Genomic DNA, 14,241 nt, shown 5'->3' on the forward strand with positions numbered 1-14,241 from the left:
TCCTTCAACATCCTGGCGAATGAAGCTGTTTCTTCTGTGAATTGTGTTAGAGCTAAGGAAAGGCATCAGACAGGCTTGTACACTACTCTGCAAACAAAACCAAATAGCATGAGAAATTCAGTTAACATCAACAGAGGTCTGTACAGGGACTTCTCCTCTTTGGAATCTACTTTTGTGAAGTAAAAACCAATACCAAAGCGCTCTGGATGACCAAGTTTGCAGATGACTGTAGGCTAGGAGCAGTAATTGAATCCCCAAATGACTTAGCCATCCCGCAGGAAGATTTGTCTCAAATAAATAAGTGGTGGCAAAATCATGGACTGAAAGTAAATGCCAAAAAACACATTATTGTTTCCTTTAGGAAGTCATCTACCCCTGGGAACTGCCACATTATCAAGATGTTCCTAAGAGTTGACCCAGTTGTTTGGGATTTGGGAACTTATGTGGACAGTGACATAACTTTTCACCAATATGTTTCTGTTGTTGTAAGAAAGTCCTTCTATGTTGCACAGCTTATAAACAAAGGGATTGTGTCTAGATCTAGGAATGTCATTGTCCTCTTAATCAGCCCTCATAAGGCCAGTCATTGAATATAATGACCCCTTTGGCATGTAACTGTCCAGACACATGCAATAATTGGAATACTCACAGAGATACCTTACTAAAATGACACAAGGGCTGAACAGTATATCCTACATGGACCGACCCAAGAACCTGTCACTATACTCAGTATCCTGCAGACGTCTAAGAGGTGACCTATCTATGGAATACAAAACATTCTCATACCCACTACTAATAGATTTACTGTACATCAGCAAGTCAAATGGCATCATAAATAATCAGTCTAAGGATCTAAGCCTCTCCTGCAACATCAGCAGAACTGTTTGGAGGGACAGGTGCCTCTTGCGGAGGATACCAGTGCTGTGGAACAGACTCCCTATCCAAACAAATTTTACCCCATCCATTTTTGAGTACAACTTACATCTATGGATAGAAAACAGAAAATGCAACTCAGGACTGCCCCTGTACCACTAATGGACAGAGGCAGCTCCTAAATGTTTTATCTCATGCATTGGTCCCCTAAAATTATCTATGGTGTGACTCAGTTATTCTCATTAGGGGTGATACATAATTTTCTACCAGGGGATGGGTAAGGCCAATCTATAACCAAATGAGAGAGGTTATTTTCAACATAAAAAGGGAAACTGGCCAGGCCTAAAATGACCCACAAGGGCAGATAACCTAGTACTTACCTATGAGCCTATACACCTATGAACATTAACTCTAGCAATCTAAATGCAATTGCCAGTGCTATGAAGGAAAACGCTAAAGTTGTCATGACTGAAAATGTAACTAGTACAGGAAGAATTTTCTCAAATGTCTCAAGTTAGTGATAGTGGTTGATGGTGTAGATCCATATTCCTTTGCCTTCCTTGTTTGATTGCCCCCAGAAACTAACAACTACTACAGTTCATAGTGGTGGGTCTGGAACCTCAGCTTATCAGACTTTAAAAAAAAAAGTTAATGTGAGATTTCAAACACCTACTGATGGTACATATGTACACATTCATTCTAGGTGTATCCAGGCTCTGATGTTATTATCTTAGAACAAATGTGCTGGGTTCACTAGAAATTGTAGTTAATTACAATTTATTGATACCTGACTTAAAGTGCGTGAGTGTATGTGTGTGTGTGTGTGTGTGTGTGTGTGTGTGTGTGTGTGTGTGTGTGTGTGTGTGTGTGTGTTTGCAATTCTAGCAGAAATGTGACATATTTAAAGTATGAATTCTAAGGTTCATTTCATGAACTGAGGATTAAAAAGAAGACTGACTGTGGGTTGGTACCAGGTACTGTTGTGCAGGTTTTAAGAAGCCACCTTTACAGAGTCAGTATAACAATCCAATGAATGCCAAGCCAAATATGAGAAAATCTATCTTGAAATGCAGGATGCTGTGGCAAATGTGGAGTTCAAAATGTAATACTCTTATATGGCTAGTAAATAAAAAGAATGTTTGTGGCATTTAATCACTGATTTGAGACTTGTAAACAATTACATAGCAATAAGCTAATGGTCCATCTACTTCTCTTTACATTTGGTACCCAAATCAGCATTACAGTTTCCTTTTACATTTGCTAATCAATAGCATCTGCTTACAAGATTACCTCAGGAATGTCACAGTACATCAATATATGTTCAATCTATTTTATCTCAGGTTTTAGAAACGTTGAGGTTTGGAGACAAGGTAGGCCTTTACTGAACAAAATGCAGAAAAAAATGCTGTCTGTGTAGCTTTGTAAAAATCTGGTTTAGAATGAGCATTAACAAAGTTTAGATCATACAGCCTGAAGTAGCGTTTCAGGGAATAACTTAGGGCAGAGAAGATGACCTATGCCTGACAGGGTGAAGTCCATCAATCGAGTAGCCCCCCTCTATACTACAACAGGACTGAGAATCTTTATGGGCTTAATCAATCTTTTTTTTCTTTTTTTTTTTTTCGAATTTTGTTTCCAAAAGCTCAACAATTGCATCTCATACCACAAGGCTTAGAAGACTCTGGTTATCTTTCCATATCTTTGCAGTGGACTCATAAAAGCAAAACATCTTTTCGGAATTTGAAAAATGCATTGGCTAGTTCAACTACATTGATAAGCTCTGATCTGACGCAATTGTTTTCATACAAGTGCATGCTAGTAATTAATTAATGTCAGCCATGGTGTTATAGAATTGTATAAACGGGTACCTTTGACTCCATCCTCTGGGACATTTTTTTCTCGTTTTTTTTTTTGTATCTAGTTAAGAAATGATTTATTCTTTGCAAGAATCATGTTTTAGAAGTACATTTGGCTATGATACAGATTAAATATATTGTGGGATTTGTATCTGATTTTGTAGACAATACATGCAACATTAAACCTATTACTGAAAAGGAAGTCTAAAGGCAATAGTTTTCAGCAAATGATAAAAGTGTTGATAGACTTTGAAGAAAAGAATTTAGCTGAGTAGGTAGGAGAGAAATATCACTTGATCTGTGTAATACAGTATGAAGAACATGGTCATGGCTGCAGACAGTGTCAGGACGTTGTTCTATCTTTTCCTTTTGAGGACAGTACATGTAATTAAAGTATTTTTTGTGGCTAGACTGATGGTGCAACAGTTTGGTGGAAGGGATCCTGCGTCAGTCATACCTCTCAATTGCCCATATTTTCACAGAATGTCCAGATTTTTTGACTTATATGTTTGGTCTGTTCCTCATAACATTTGTGGTTCTCTGGATTTTTATTGCAAATCGGTGAGGCTTGAATTCATTAAATAATGACAGGCATTTGAGTTTCAGACTCATAGACTATCATACGTTCATAGGTTCATAATACTAGGCTATCATAATGTAGACTTTTACAAGACCCGCCAATAACCAGACGGCAAAATCACACCATGTATCCTGTATCTGTGAAGTAAAGCTCTTAACTATTATGCCACCCCCTTCTCCAAATATTTGCAAAGAGGCACTCAACATAAATTCCTAGATTATCCCATTTATATGCATATTCTTCATCCTAAAATTAATTCTCAGTGGCAGAAAGAGCAATGGTTATCCTTTCAGATAAACTGCACTATGAAAACAATGAAAAACAAAGCATTTTCAGTAAGAATATCAACAAACATACAATTAAATTGAAATGAAGGTGTACATTTAAGAGCCCCTAATTTCTTTTTTGGAAGCTTTCCATATTATTGTAGTTGAAACCAGATTTTTGAAACTTTAACATCCTCAGCATTTCCAACACTTTGAGAGTTCGACATGAACTAGAAGCCTTTTATTCTCTTTGTGAAGTCTGTTGCGCTTAACTCAACTGCCCAAGATATTTCTTAGAAATATATGAAGGAAGTTAAACATGAAAGCTTGCATTCACTAGCATAGTGACAGGCTAGAATCAGGCTGAATGGGGTAACGCCTTAAAACAATGTCAGCAGTTAAAATTGCAAAACAAAAAGCAGAAAATAACAGAACATGATCCCAGTAAAATATCCCCCATGCAGAAAGTGCATGATAAAACATGACCTTTTATTCTAACAACTTTCTAAGTTTAGAAAAGCAATATTTAAAACTTGTCACTATTTTTGAGGCTTTGTCTAGATTTTTTTGTGTTAAGAGGTCGAGAGGTATGATGTGAATGGATGTGCTATTTGAATATTGTTTGCATTTAACCAAGCAAACAACATTTGGTTAGATGCAAGTTTTTGGTCACATATCTGCTCAAAGGGCTGAACTGGAAGTAACATTACACATTCTGGAATTTGTAATGAACCAGTTGTAAGTTTGAAAGACACTGTAGGCAGAACTTTTCTATAAAAATGCAATTTAATTTTGTCAACTCCTTGCCAGTCACTTTAAGATATATTCATTTTGAAGAAATATTTTCTGTTTCAACATATCACTCTGCCATGATCCTGGAAATGCATAATTCGGTTAGTTTATCATAGGAATTCTGCGAAAGTCTCTCCTTATATCCTTACTTTATGCTACAAAAGTTTTTATATATCTATTGTAACAGACAGTTTGTCATGAATGATTCTGATTCTGTTTCATTCTTTCTTAAATTTAGTTTTCATTCAATGCATCAACAAAAAATCTTTCCTTCTAATGGATGACTCAGTAATAGCCACACATATGACAAACCTTCCAGTAATGCTAAGAAACAGTCCATATATCAGTAAATGTTCTCACTCTCTCGCTCTCTGATCTCTTCATTGGTGCATTAGAAGCTTTCTTGACTTGACTTTAGCTTGAATATCTGAACTCCAATAAGAAGGTTTGCCATGTTTGGTGTTGGTAGCCATTTGAATTGATTCATTAGAGTACACTGATGGCTATTTTGGCTATCCAGTTAAATCACTCTGCAGATTTTATTTATTTCTGTCTGTAGTTTCTGTGTGCTATTAGTGGAATGGAAAGATATTAAGGGGAGACCATATTCTAATTTAAGAATAAATATGTTTTTGACAAGGGAGTTTCTTGCAGGGAAAGTCAAAAGGTGAGAGATTCTGTTACATAATTTCAGAACGTTATGCATCAAAGGTACCCATGTGCTGTGCAAAAGAAAGAGAGGAAACAAACGTTAGACCAAGATATCTTTGTTCTGAAACTTGTGGTAGAATGTTTCTATTTTTGTCTGAAATTAATATAGGCAGTAAACAGTAATCCCGTCATCCCCAGATAAACAGGATAAAGTCTTCTAGAGGTGGGAGTTAAGCTCATTATGCAGAGAAAGAGTACATGTGTATTCCCAGGACACATTTAGGTTTTTCATCTCTGTCTAACTGCTATTCCAGCAATATGACCCAGTTCACCCCTAAATGGGCTACTCATTTGACCCAAGTGCCCAGAACATATGGTCTTGGGACTAAAAACATGAATACAAAGTAATCATTGATCTTTACAACCACGGACCACAGCGTTAAGTCCAAAAACAAGACACCACTTTGATTCAGATCAAACAAACTGTTCTTCTCAGTCACACCTTTCCAGGTATTATCATCATTACTGAAGTGAATTTTAAAGTGTATATGTAGAACTACATAAGTCATAAGTGATGTCCTATCAAGCACTAAACCTATGCAATCTAAGATTGAATGCTACAAACAACCATCAAGTTCATATGCATAAATAACTGAGAGATTTCCATTCTAAAACTTGTATGGCACACATTCCAGCTCACTAAGACCCAGATACGGGCTTGTCAGAAATCCCCTATCCATCCAAAGCCTTGTTGAGGTGTGACTCCACGTTGGAAGAGAGACCATGTCCACTTGAAAAGTCCAGTTCATCCATGCTGTGTATAGAAGTACAACCACAGCTAAATTAATCTGGTACTTTTCCTCTTCTTGCACCAGCTCCAAATCTTGTCCCGAAACAGACAGTCAAAATCCCAAGTGTCAGTTTTCATTTTCAGGATTTAGTCACACTTAATCCATCCTTCTACTGACAGCCGGTAGGCATTGCCCCTGACTCCCAACCATCACCTTTTAGGTAGTGGGCCTTCATTAAAGTTTCATGTAGCTTTTTCAGGCTGTTCTCGGCTCAGTGGCCTGGGCCACCCAGCTAACTTGTGCTTCCCACTGTACATCATACCCAGGATTATCTCTATGCATTTGTTCCTAGTATTTCTTTATCAAGTGAGGTTCTTGGATTCTGACAAAACTCTGTTCACACAACAGATAAATAAGATTTTCTCTAGTCCTGTATCAGGTGATTGTATAATTTATCACTGGTAGACTTTGCACTTTATGTATAAAAGATTCATGGATGTAGGAACTACTCTTTTTTGTCATAAAAAATGTGATGTTTCCAGATGTTTCTACATGTCATGCGATTGGCTGTTAATAAATAATTTGTATATATAAGCAGTGTTCAGGTGGTTGTAATCCTAAATATTCATTTATTGACAAAATATTGAGAAGAATAAGATATATAAAACTCTTTCTAAAATTCCATCCCATATTATATATTGCCTAGTTTTTAAAGTTAGGATTTTTATCTTCAAGCAAAAACATTCCAAATAAGGAACCATCAGACTGTAAAAATAATTTAGCTCTTTTGTCTTGTTTTGAGTAATCAAAGAACGTCTTCTGTATGACAACTGTCATTAAAACTGTTTAAAAAGGCTTATACCAAAGTCACATGTTCTAAAATTAACCCATTTGCATTCAGATTTTCACAGTTTTTCCAAATTCATTTTTCAAATAGACTTAATATTTGCAGTGTCATTGAGACCAAGAAACAGGTTAGCTCCCAGTTTAAATTGCCAGCTTATCTTTTATTTCCAGCAATCCATTTTATTCCTTTGTAAAGTTACAGTATCCACATCATTTAATATACAAAAAGAGAACTCCTTAAAAACTAATATAATTGCTAGAATGTTTACGTAGTTTATTTTTTAGATCATTCTTTTGGGTAACTAGCAAATGCTAATATATTTTGTATGATAATTTTGTGTTTTACCTACATTGTGTGCTTCATGTGTCAGAAGTGGCATGATATACAACTTTGTAGCTGTTGTCAGCTATATGGAATTTTGAAAATAATTATATGTCATTTGTGAATATTAACATGATTCATATACGATGGTTGTGTTGCAAATGCATTAGAACTGCATGCCATGTATATATCAAATTGCTGGTACAGATGTGTATGATGAAAAGGTTTTTGCAAAGTGCTTGAAATGTATCCACAGTGTGCCCTACTGGAAAAGAACAGAAATGTACATGCACTATTGTAACTGTTTAAATGTATCTTTTCATAGGTTCATAGGTAGGTACTAGGCTATCTGCCCGAAGGCATTTATAAGCCTAGCCAGAATGTGTTGGCTTTCTCCGCCCCCTTAGATTAGTTCCCTATGCCTCTGTCCAGCAGAGCCACTGAAGTGATCCCCAGGGTAAACACTGGAAACTGGAATACAGGAGGTTAACTTCAGTCCAGCAAAACTTCAGATAAATAGCTGAAATTAGCCTCCACAATAAAAAATTATATCTTTCAGTTTCAATGCAGCAAGGAGACACAATGTCCATACTAGGGAACTTTCTGTATTGTCTTGGAAGTGTTTTATTGTTTTATGACTTCCCGCATCTGCCAAAGATCTGAGGAAAAGCCCTTGTCTATGTATTTTTACAGGTAGATGCTAAATGCTACCAGTTGCCATCAATGGTTGTTTTGGGCCTGGGGACTAGAAGTCAGATGACAAGAAATTGTCATTCTGAAAGCTAGCCCAGCAGTAATATTTGAGATATTAATTTGAGAGGTCTCTTAGAGATTCACAGCATTCTGTATTCTGTCTTGAACCTGACAACAACTAGAAGTATCATTCACCACATATGCCTTGCACTGATGAAGTTGGTTACTAGGGAATAGTAATTCTCTTAGATATAGTCAAGAATATAGTAAAGCTTAGATATTTTACTTTATTTATTTGAGACTGTATTGCAATGTTTTTTAAATATTTCCTGTGGTTTTAAACTCTGATGTCACTGTAAATATATATTTAGTATTGTCTTATTCTTTTATTATTTATTATTAAATATATTTAAACCTTTCATTGTGGCTAATCTTTCTAGAGATATTTAAGTTCTGTGAGTACTTGCATATTTATTTGGTGACACTGTGTAGGCCACTCTTAATAGCCTTACTCTTGGTCAAAGTACCATTTGTATTAATAATAAGATTACACAGTAAGATTGGGAAACCTTTGTTAAGGGCCTTAAAGCAGCTGATAAGCAGGTGGGTGGTGGCAGTGATAACCACCTTATAGTATGGGCAAAAGGGGGCATAGCTAGTAAACTTGTGCCAGCCTTTCCCAGAAGTGTGTGTGTGTGTGTGTGTGTGTGTGTGTGTGTGTGTGTGTGTGTGTGTGTGTGTGTGTGTGTGTGTGTGTGTATGAATTAAACCTCCAAGAGTGTGTGTGTCAGCTACTTGGGCAGGAACATGAAGCACTGGTTGGACAGATAGAGAGGGTGCTGGAGGTCTTGGCTTGGCCACTCAGCTTAGATCTCAGCTCTATAGCTGTGCCAGTGGGGAGTTTTATTGGGGATCTTGAGAAAGGGAGTAACCAGCCCTAGACTGACTGTGGTCTCTGTGTGCTCTTAAGGGAAATTGCACTTGATACAGTGAGCTGCATCTGGGAATACTGTGCATGTACTGGTCATTCTCCCAATGTACATCCCCATTGTTGCCAGTGGTGGGGATTCAGGCTCCTTGATTACTGGTCCAGTGGTTGGTCATCACAAGAAGTATAATGGCCTCTAGCTTCATTTGTTTTGCCATACTTTTTAGTAACAGAATATGGCCTATTGGAGATATATACTTGCATTGCTTGCTAAACCCACATGTAAGAGTACCAGCCCCTCTCATGTCAGAGTTGTTATATAGGTTTTTATTTTTGTTTCTATCAAACGCATTTTTGAGGTTAACATTTCTTTTAAAAGTAAAGTAAGGTTTATCGCCAACGTGCTTCAGTGCATCAGAACTTCATATGAACATCTTCCAGTTTTCTCTCAAAATTATATTTTATGTTTTGGCTATCTACTGAGAATTCCAGGACAAAGAAGGCATTTACTCCTCCCTTAAGTCTCTCTTTCTATCTTTTTGGTCTGTGTTTTAGTATTGGCATAGAGATAGATAATTTGACACAGCTGGCATATGTCATATTTTCATGGAGGTAAATGGGAAAAGGCACTTACTGTAATTGGTTTTAAAACATGTGCCTTGGGTGTTTGACTTTTTAAACCACTGGTAATGAAAACTATTACTCTGAAGACGTCTTTTGATTAAACCAAGATGAAAGAGCTAAACTGTCTTGTATCTTGACACTTTGATAAAGTGGGTAAGGATGCCAGATATAAGCAGCTCTGTGGTTGAAAACAAACTGTCATTGGCATAAAGATTTGTTTCCTGTCAGATCTCGTTTCTATGACCACATTCCCTAAAAAAATGCCAGTCTAGTATCTGTTGACAGCTAACTGTAAGAATAAGATAAGATATATGAGATAGTATGGACAGATGACAATCCTGTTTTTTGTCTCATGTGACTGTGTTGTTTTCATATACCTACTTAAATGCCTGGATTCCATTGCAGGGGTGTGTTAGTCTTGAAATAAAGCATTTTGGAGAGGACAGTTGCGTTAATGTATCCCACAGAAAATCCAGGTTTTGTTGAACTCTTGATAGCATCATGCCTGAGTTTTTCAAAGTGAGTTCAGAGATCACTTGTATAATGTTTGTTTCTGTTGTGAGATATATTTCCTTAATTACTATCTCTAAAGAGATGATCTTACTGGATTTAACTTCCCTTGATGCAATGACATAAAGTAACTTTTATTTTCTGACTTATTTTTAGTGTACCAGTCAGTGGTTCCCTGTTTCATTTTTATCATGAGCTGATTAATACATTAAGAACTAAAATGTCAGGCAAATATTTACCAGTTAATACATGATGTCTTAACAACAAATAAATTATTTGAAAAACAACTACTCCCACACCTTAATGTGAACAGCTGAAATTCTGATAATCTAATCAGGTATCTTTAGATTTCCTTAGAACATTAGTAATATTTGTGACATATTTTCAACATATGAGATGACATTTGCATTAACTGTATGTCTTGTATAATAATTCTGCCTAATACTATAACTCATGTTTATTTTTTTGCACGGTGGAGTATAATAACTGAAAAAATGTATGGAGAAGCAGAATCCCTTTTTTATACCACATCATCTTTGTATCTATCTGTCTATATATCTAATTGGTAACAATATCTGTGGTCTGTTCTAAAGGCTCTTTTCATCCCCAACTCAGGCCATTTGGTAATACAGAACTGAGTGCAAAAGTGCATATTAAGAATGTTAACAGCATATAAGTTGTACTGTAGTTTACATTTATAGTAGTCTTAAGTTTCAGAACTTACAGTAGGCTTTGCTTGCCTATTGTTTTTATAGGGGTTATATTGCAGGAAATTGTTCTTTGGTTATCTAGAAAATATGGACATTCAGAATTGCCATTTTGCTGAAACATCTGATATCATTAAAGGGTAATTTGCATATAACCCACGTTGCCTCTGATACAAGATGTTTAAGGTATCACACAGTGGAAAGTCTAGCTTTGCTAGAATTTTTTTTGTGTGTTTTTTATCTAGAAAATACCATATTTACTTATTTGCATCCCCCCACTTTTTGTTGTAGAAATGTTATTAATTTGATGTAGATTACAGGAAGGTACTACTTGGGTAGTACTAAATACCTTTTTCATCAATAATGGTGTAGAACATTTTAATAATATACTCTATCCCTTGTCATCAAAGAAATCACAGGTGCAGTTGTTGATGACTAGTTGTAACAATGTTGCCCTAAACTGGGAGTAGCTAACCTCAAGTTTGATTTTTGTGGTGAGGTGATCCCCATGGGCAGAATAAGGTTTGGCCTTTACTGTCTTAGGAAGCCACTGATGTTAAAGGGCAGGCTGTAAAGGGCATATTTGATTGAAAGTTTATAAACAAGGGGGAGATGCAAAACCTTTTATGGAGTTTTAATGTTATTAATGAGAGAAAGTGGGAGCCCCTGGTGAAACTTGGTAACAAAACTGGCTATATCGAGCATGGTACATTGGTCCTCATATTATGGGGCAAGGGATTTAAATGGACACATTTTGGTGATTGTTGTTTGGACTGAATGTATACTTTGTTTTGAATTTAATGCTATTGTGGGTTAAGCATATTCATGTTTAGGGGTTAACATGTTTATGGGGATCTACTTCAGTAGACTGAATTACCATAACACAGAACTGCATATGATCGAGGTGATAACACCGAATGTTCACTTTAATGAATGTTCAGAGCATCATAACTTTAAATCGTTAAAACACCAGAAATAAAGCAAACAAAACTCATCCAAGTGTAGGGCTTTGCCCCACACACCCACCCTAACTACATATACCAACTCTGAGATTGTACTACAGTGTAAAAAAGGGCAAAGTTCACCATAATGGCTATTTTGAATGTTCGATGTCATCTCAATTATATGCAGTTCGGTGTTATGGTAATTTGGTCTACTGTAGTGGACCTGTTTATGGATAGTGCTTTTCATGATTAAAGGGAAACCTGGTTTGTGAAAGAGGATTGGACTCTGAGCTGTGAAAAAGGATCCAACTCTGAGCTGTGCTGTTACTGTGTCCATCATATGCTCATTATGCTGTTTGAAGGCCAGTGAAGACCCCGTCAAGAGACAACTGTTACTAGCAGATAAATTACTATTTAAAATCTTTTGGCATGTCATGTTATATTTATTTATTCTTTGTTGACCAGGTTAGTTGACTCTGTTTAGGGGAGACCCAAGGTGGTATTATACTATTAAGGGAAATTTGGCCTGGGCATAGGGGAAGTTCTTCTACTCTTTTCAATAGGTGCCATGAGATCATTTACATCTACTGGAGCTTCCACCAACTCAAGCGGATGGGACCTCAGTTTAATGTCTCATCCAAAGGACAAGACAGTCAGGAATGTAACACTGCAGTGTCAGCAATCAATCTACTTAGTGTGAGAATAGAGCCCACAGCCTTCTGCACCAAAGGCAAGTGTGCTACTTGTTGCACCATTGACACTATAATGCCAAAAGGTAATTTTTCAGGCAAATTGAATGTTTATAAAGCTAACAGTGACAACACAACTCTTTGTCAGAATGTAACTTTGTCAAAGATTCACTATAACCTGCAGCATATTACGTACCTAGTATATTTTTAAATAGTGGTCTAGAAGGAATGTAACCTGTTCTTAGTGAACATGGAATTAAATGAGTTGTTAGAGAGAGAGAGAGAGAGTGTGTGTGCCTTGTATGTCTCTGTGCATTCATGTGTGACAACAGGCACATGAATTAAGACAACAGCACCCAGCATAATTAGTACACTTTATGTTTCTTATTTTAGTTTGGATTGTAATTAATGACTTGTATTCAACAAGAAAGTCAAAATGATAAGTTTTTTTGGTTTCTGAAACAGTGGAGAAACGATTGCATTCACTATAAACAAAGGACATTGAAAGCCCAGAATATATGCAGGCAGAATTGAGTAGAAATTTCAAAAAAGAAAACAATAATAAAGAAGGGGGATTTCAGAATAAAGAATAGTAACAAATGTATACTGGTCTAAAATGTATAAATTAAGTAACTGTAAGGAACAATGATCCTTCAACATCCCGACAGACTGAAGCTGTTTCTTCTGTGAATTGTGTTAGAGCTAAGGAAAGGCATGGTGGTGCAGCGGTAGCGTTGTTACCTCATAGCAAGAGGTTCTCCTGTTTGATTCTCGGCTGCAGTGCCTCCTGTGTGGAGTCTGCATGTCCTCCCCATGGTCGAGTGGCCTCCGAAAGACATGCATGAATGGACGTGCCTTTGCTGAAGGTTGGGCGTCGCGCTGGCAACTCAGCACCATAAAAATCTACTGCCAATCATTAGCGGACCGGAGTTCCGCTGTGGTGACTCCTAACTCCTAAAAGCTGAAAAGACAAACAAAAGGAATGCTCTATAGTAATTCCCAAATGTGGAGTTGTTAATACGGGTGTAGCTGTTTGTTGTCTGACTGGAGTCAGTTATACTACTTGTGAGTGATTTTATCTCTTTCCAAAACACTCTAATGACAAAGATCACCAATGGCTTTCATAAATCCACCACCCATTCAGGAATCCCCCTGTATCACAGAAAAGTGAGTCATTGTATGAACAAGTACAAAAAACACAAGCAGCTAGCTGCCACAGCAATAAGGTAGACTGACTTCCCTTCCTTTTTTATTTGTTAGAAATAAAAAATAAAAACACTCAAATGTTACAATATTAAACAACAAAAATATACAGTCCAAAAGTTCAAATGTTAATTCCTATTCTATGAAGGTACTGAAGAAAAAATTCAAACAAGTTTAGCCAACAGAATAACTCAATTTTAACTTATGATAAGTACTTTTGTTTACCAACTGGACTTCATCAATTCACCTTTACAATAACAGCTTTAACCCCTGGAAAACTAATATATAAATAAATCATTATCGACAACATCATACAATGAATGAGCCTAGCCTACAACTAAAAGCTATCTTGTTGAACACAAGTCATTTATTACAATCCAAACTAAAATAAGAAACAGAAAGTGTACTAATTATGCTGAGTGCTGTTGTCTTGATTCATGTGCCTGTTGTCACACATGAATGCACAGAGACACACAAGGCGCACACACACACTCTCTCTCTCTCTCTCTCACTCTCTTCTTCACTTCAGCTTTCTGATTTTGTTATTTTTTTTTTTCATTTTAGTTTTTCAGTTTATCACTGCTTTTGGAAAGATCTTGTTGTCACATTGCTGCTAAATAATCATTAATGAAGAGAGTTTTTTGATACCTTGTTCCTTTTTGGAGACAGACTAGGAGTTAAGTATTAGGTCCGCACCAGTTTATTTGGACTTTGTTTTATAAGTAATCTTTCTGTTTATTATTAATATTATTATTATAATTATTGTTATTGTTATTACTGTCATCATTAAGGCTCATCTTAAAGTCCCATTAATAGGAGGTCCTTAGACTTTTTGAGTGAATATTTGTGATATTAGTGTCTGTAGATTTGTAATACTGAAGGGGGAGTGATGTAGGCTATGTAGATGTGAAAGTGGGTATAATTTCCTAGTGTCAGTTAAACAAAAGATCTAGTTTGGGATTTGTC

The sequence above is a fragment of the Protopterus annectens genome, chromosome 8.part0 (assembly GCF_019279795.1).
Source record: "Protopterus annectens isolate FY-2018-M chromosome 8.part0, PAN1.0, whole genome shotgun sequence".
NCBI classification, from domain to species: Eukaryota; Metazoa; Chordata; order Ceratodontiformes; family Protopteridae; genus Protopterus; species Protopterus annectens.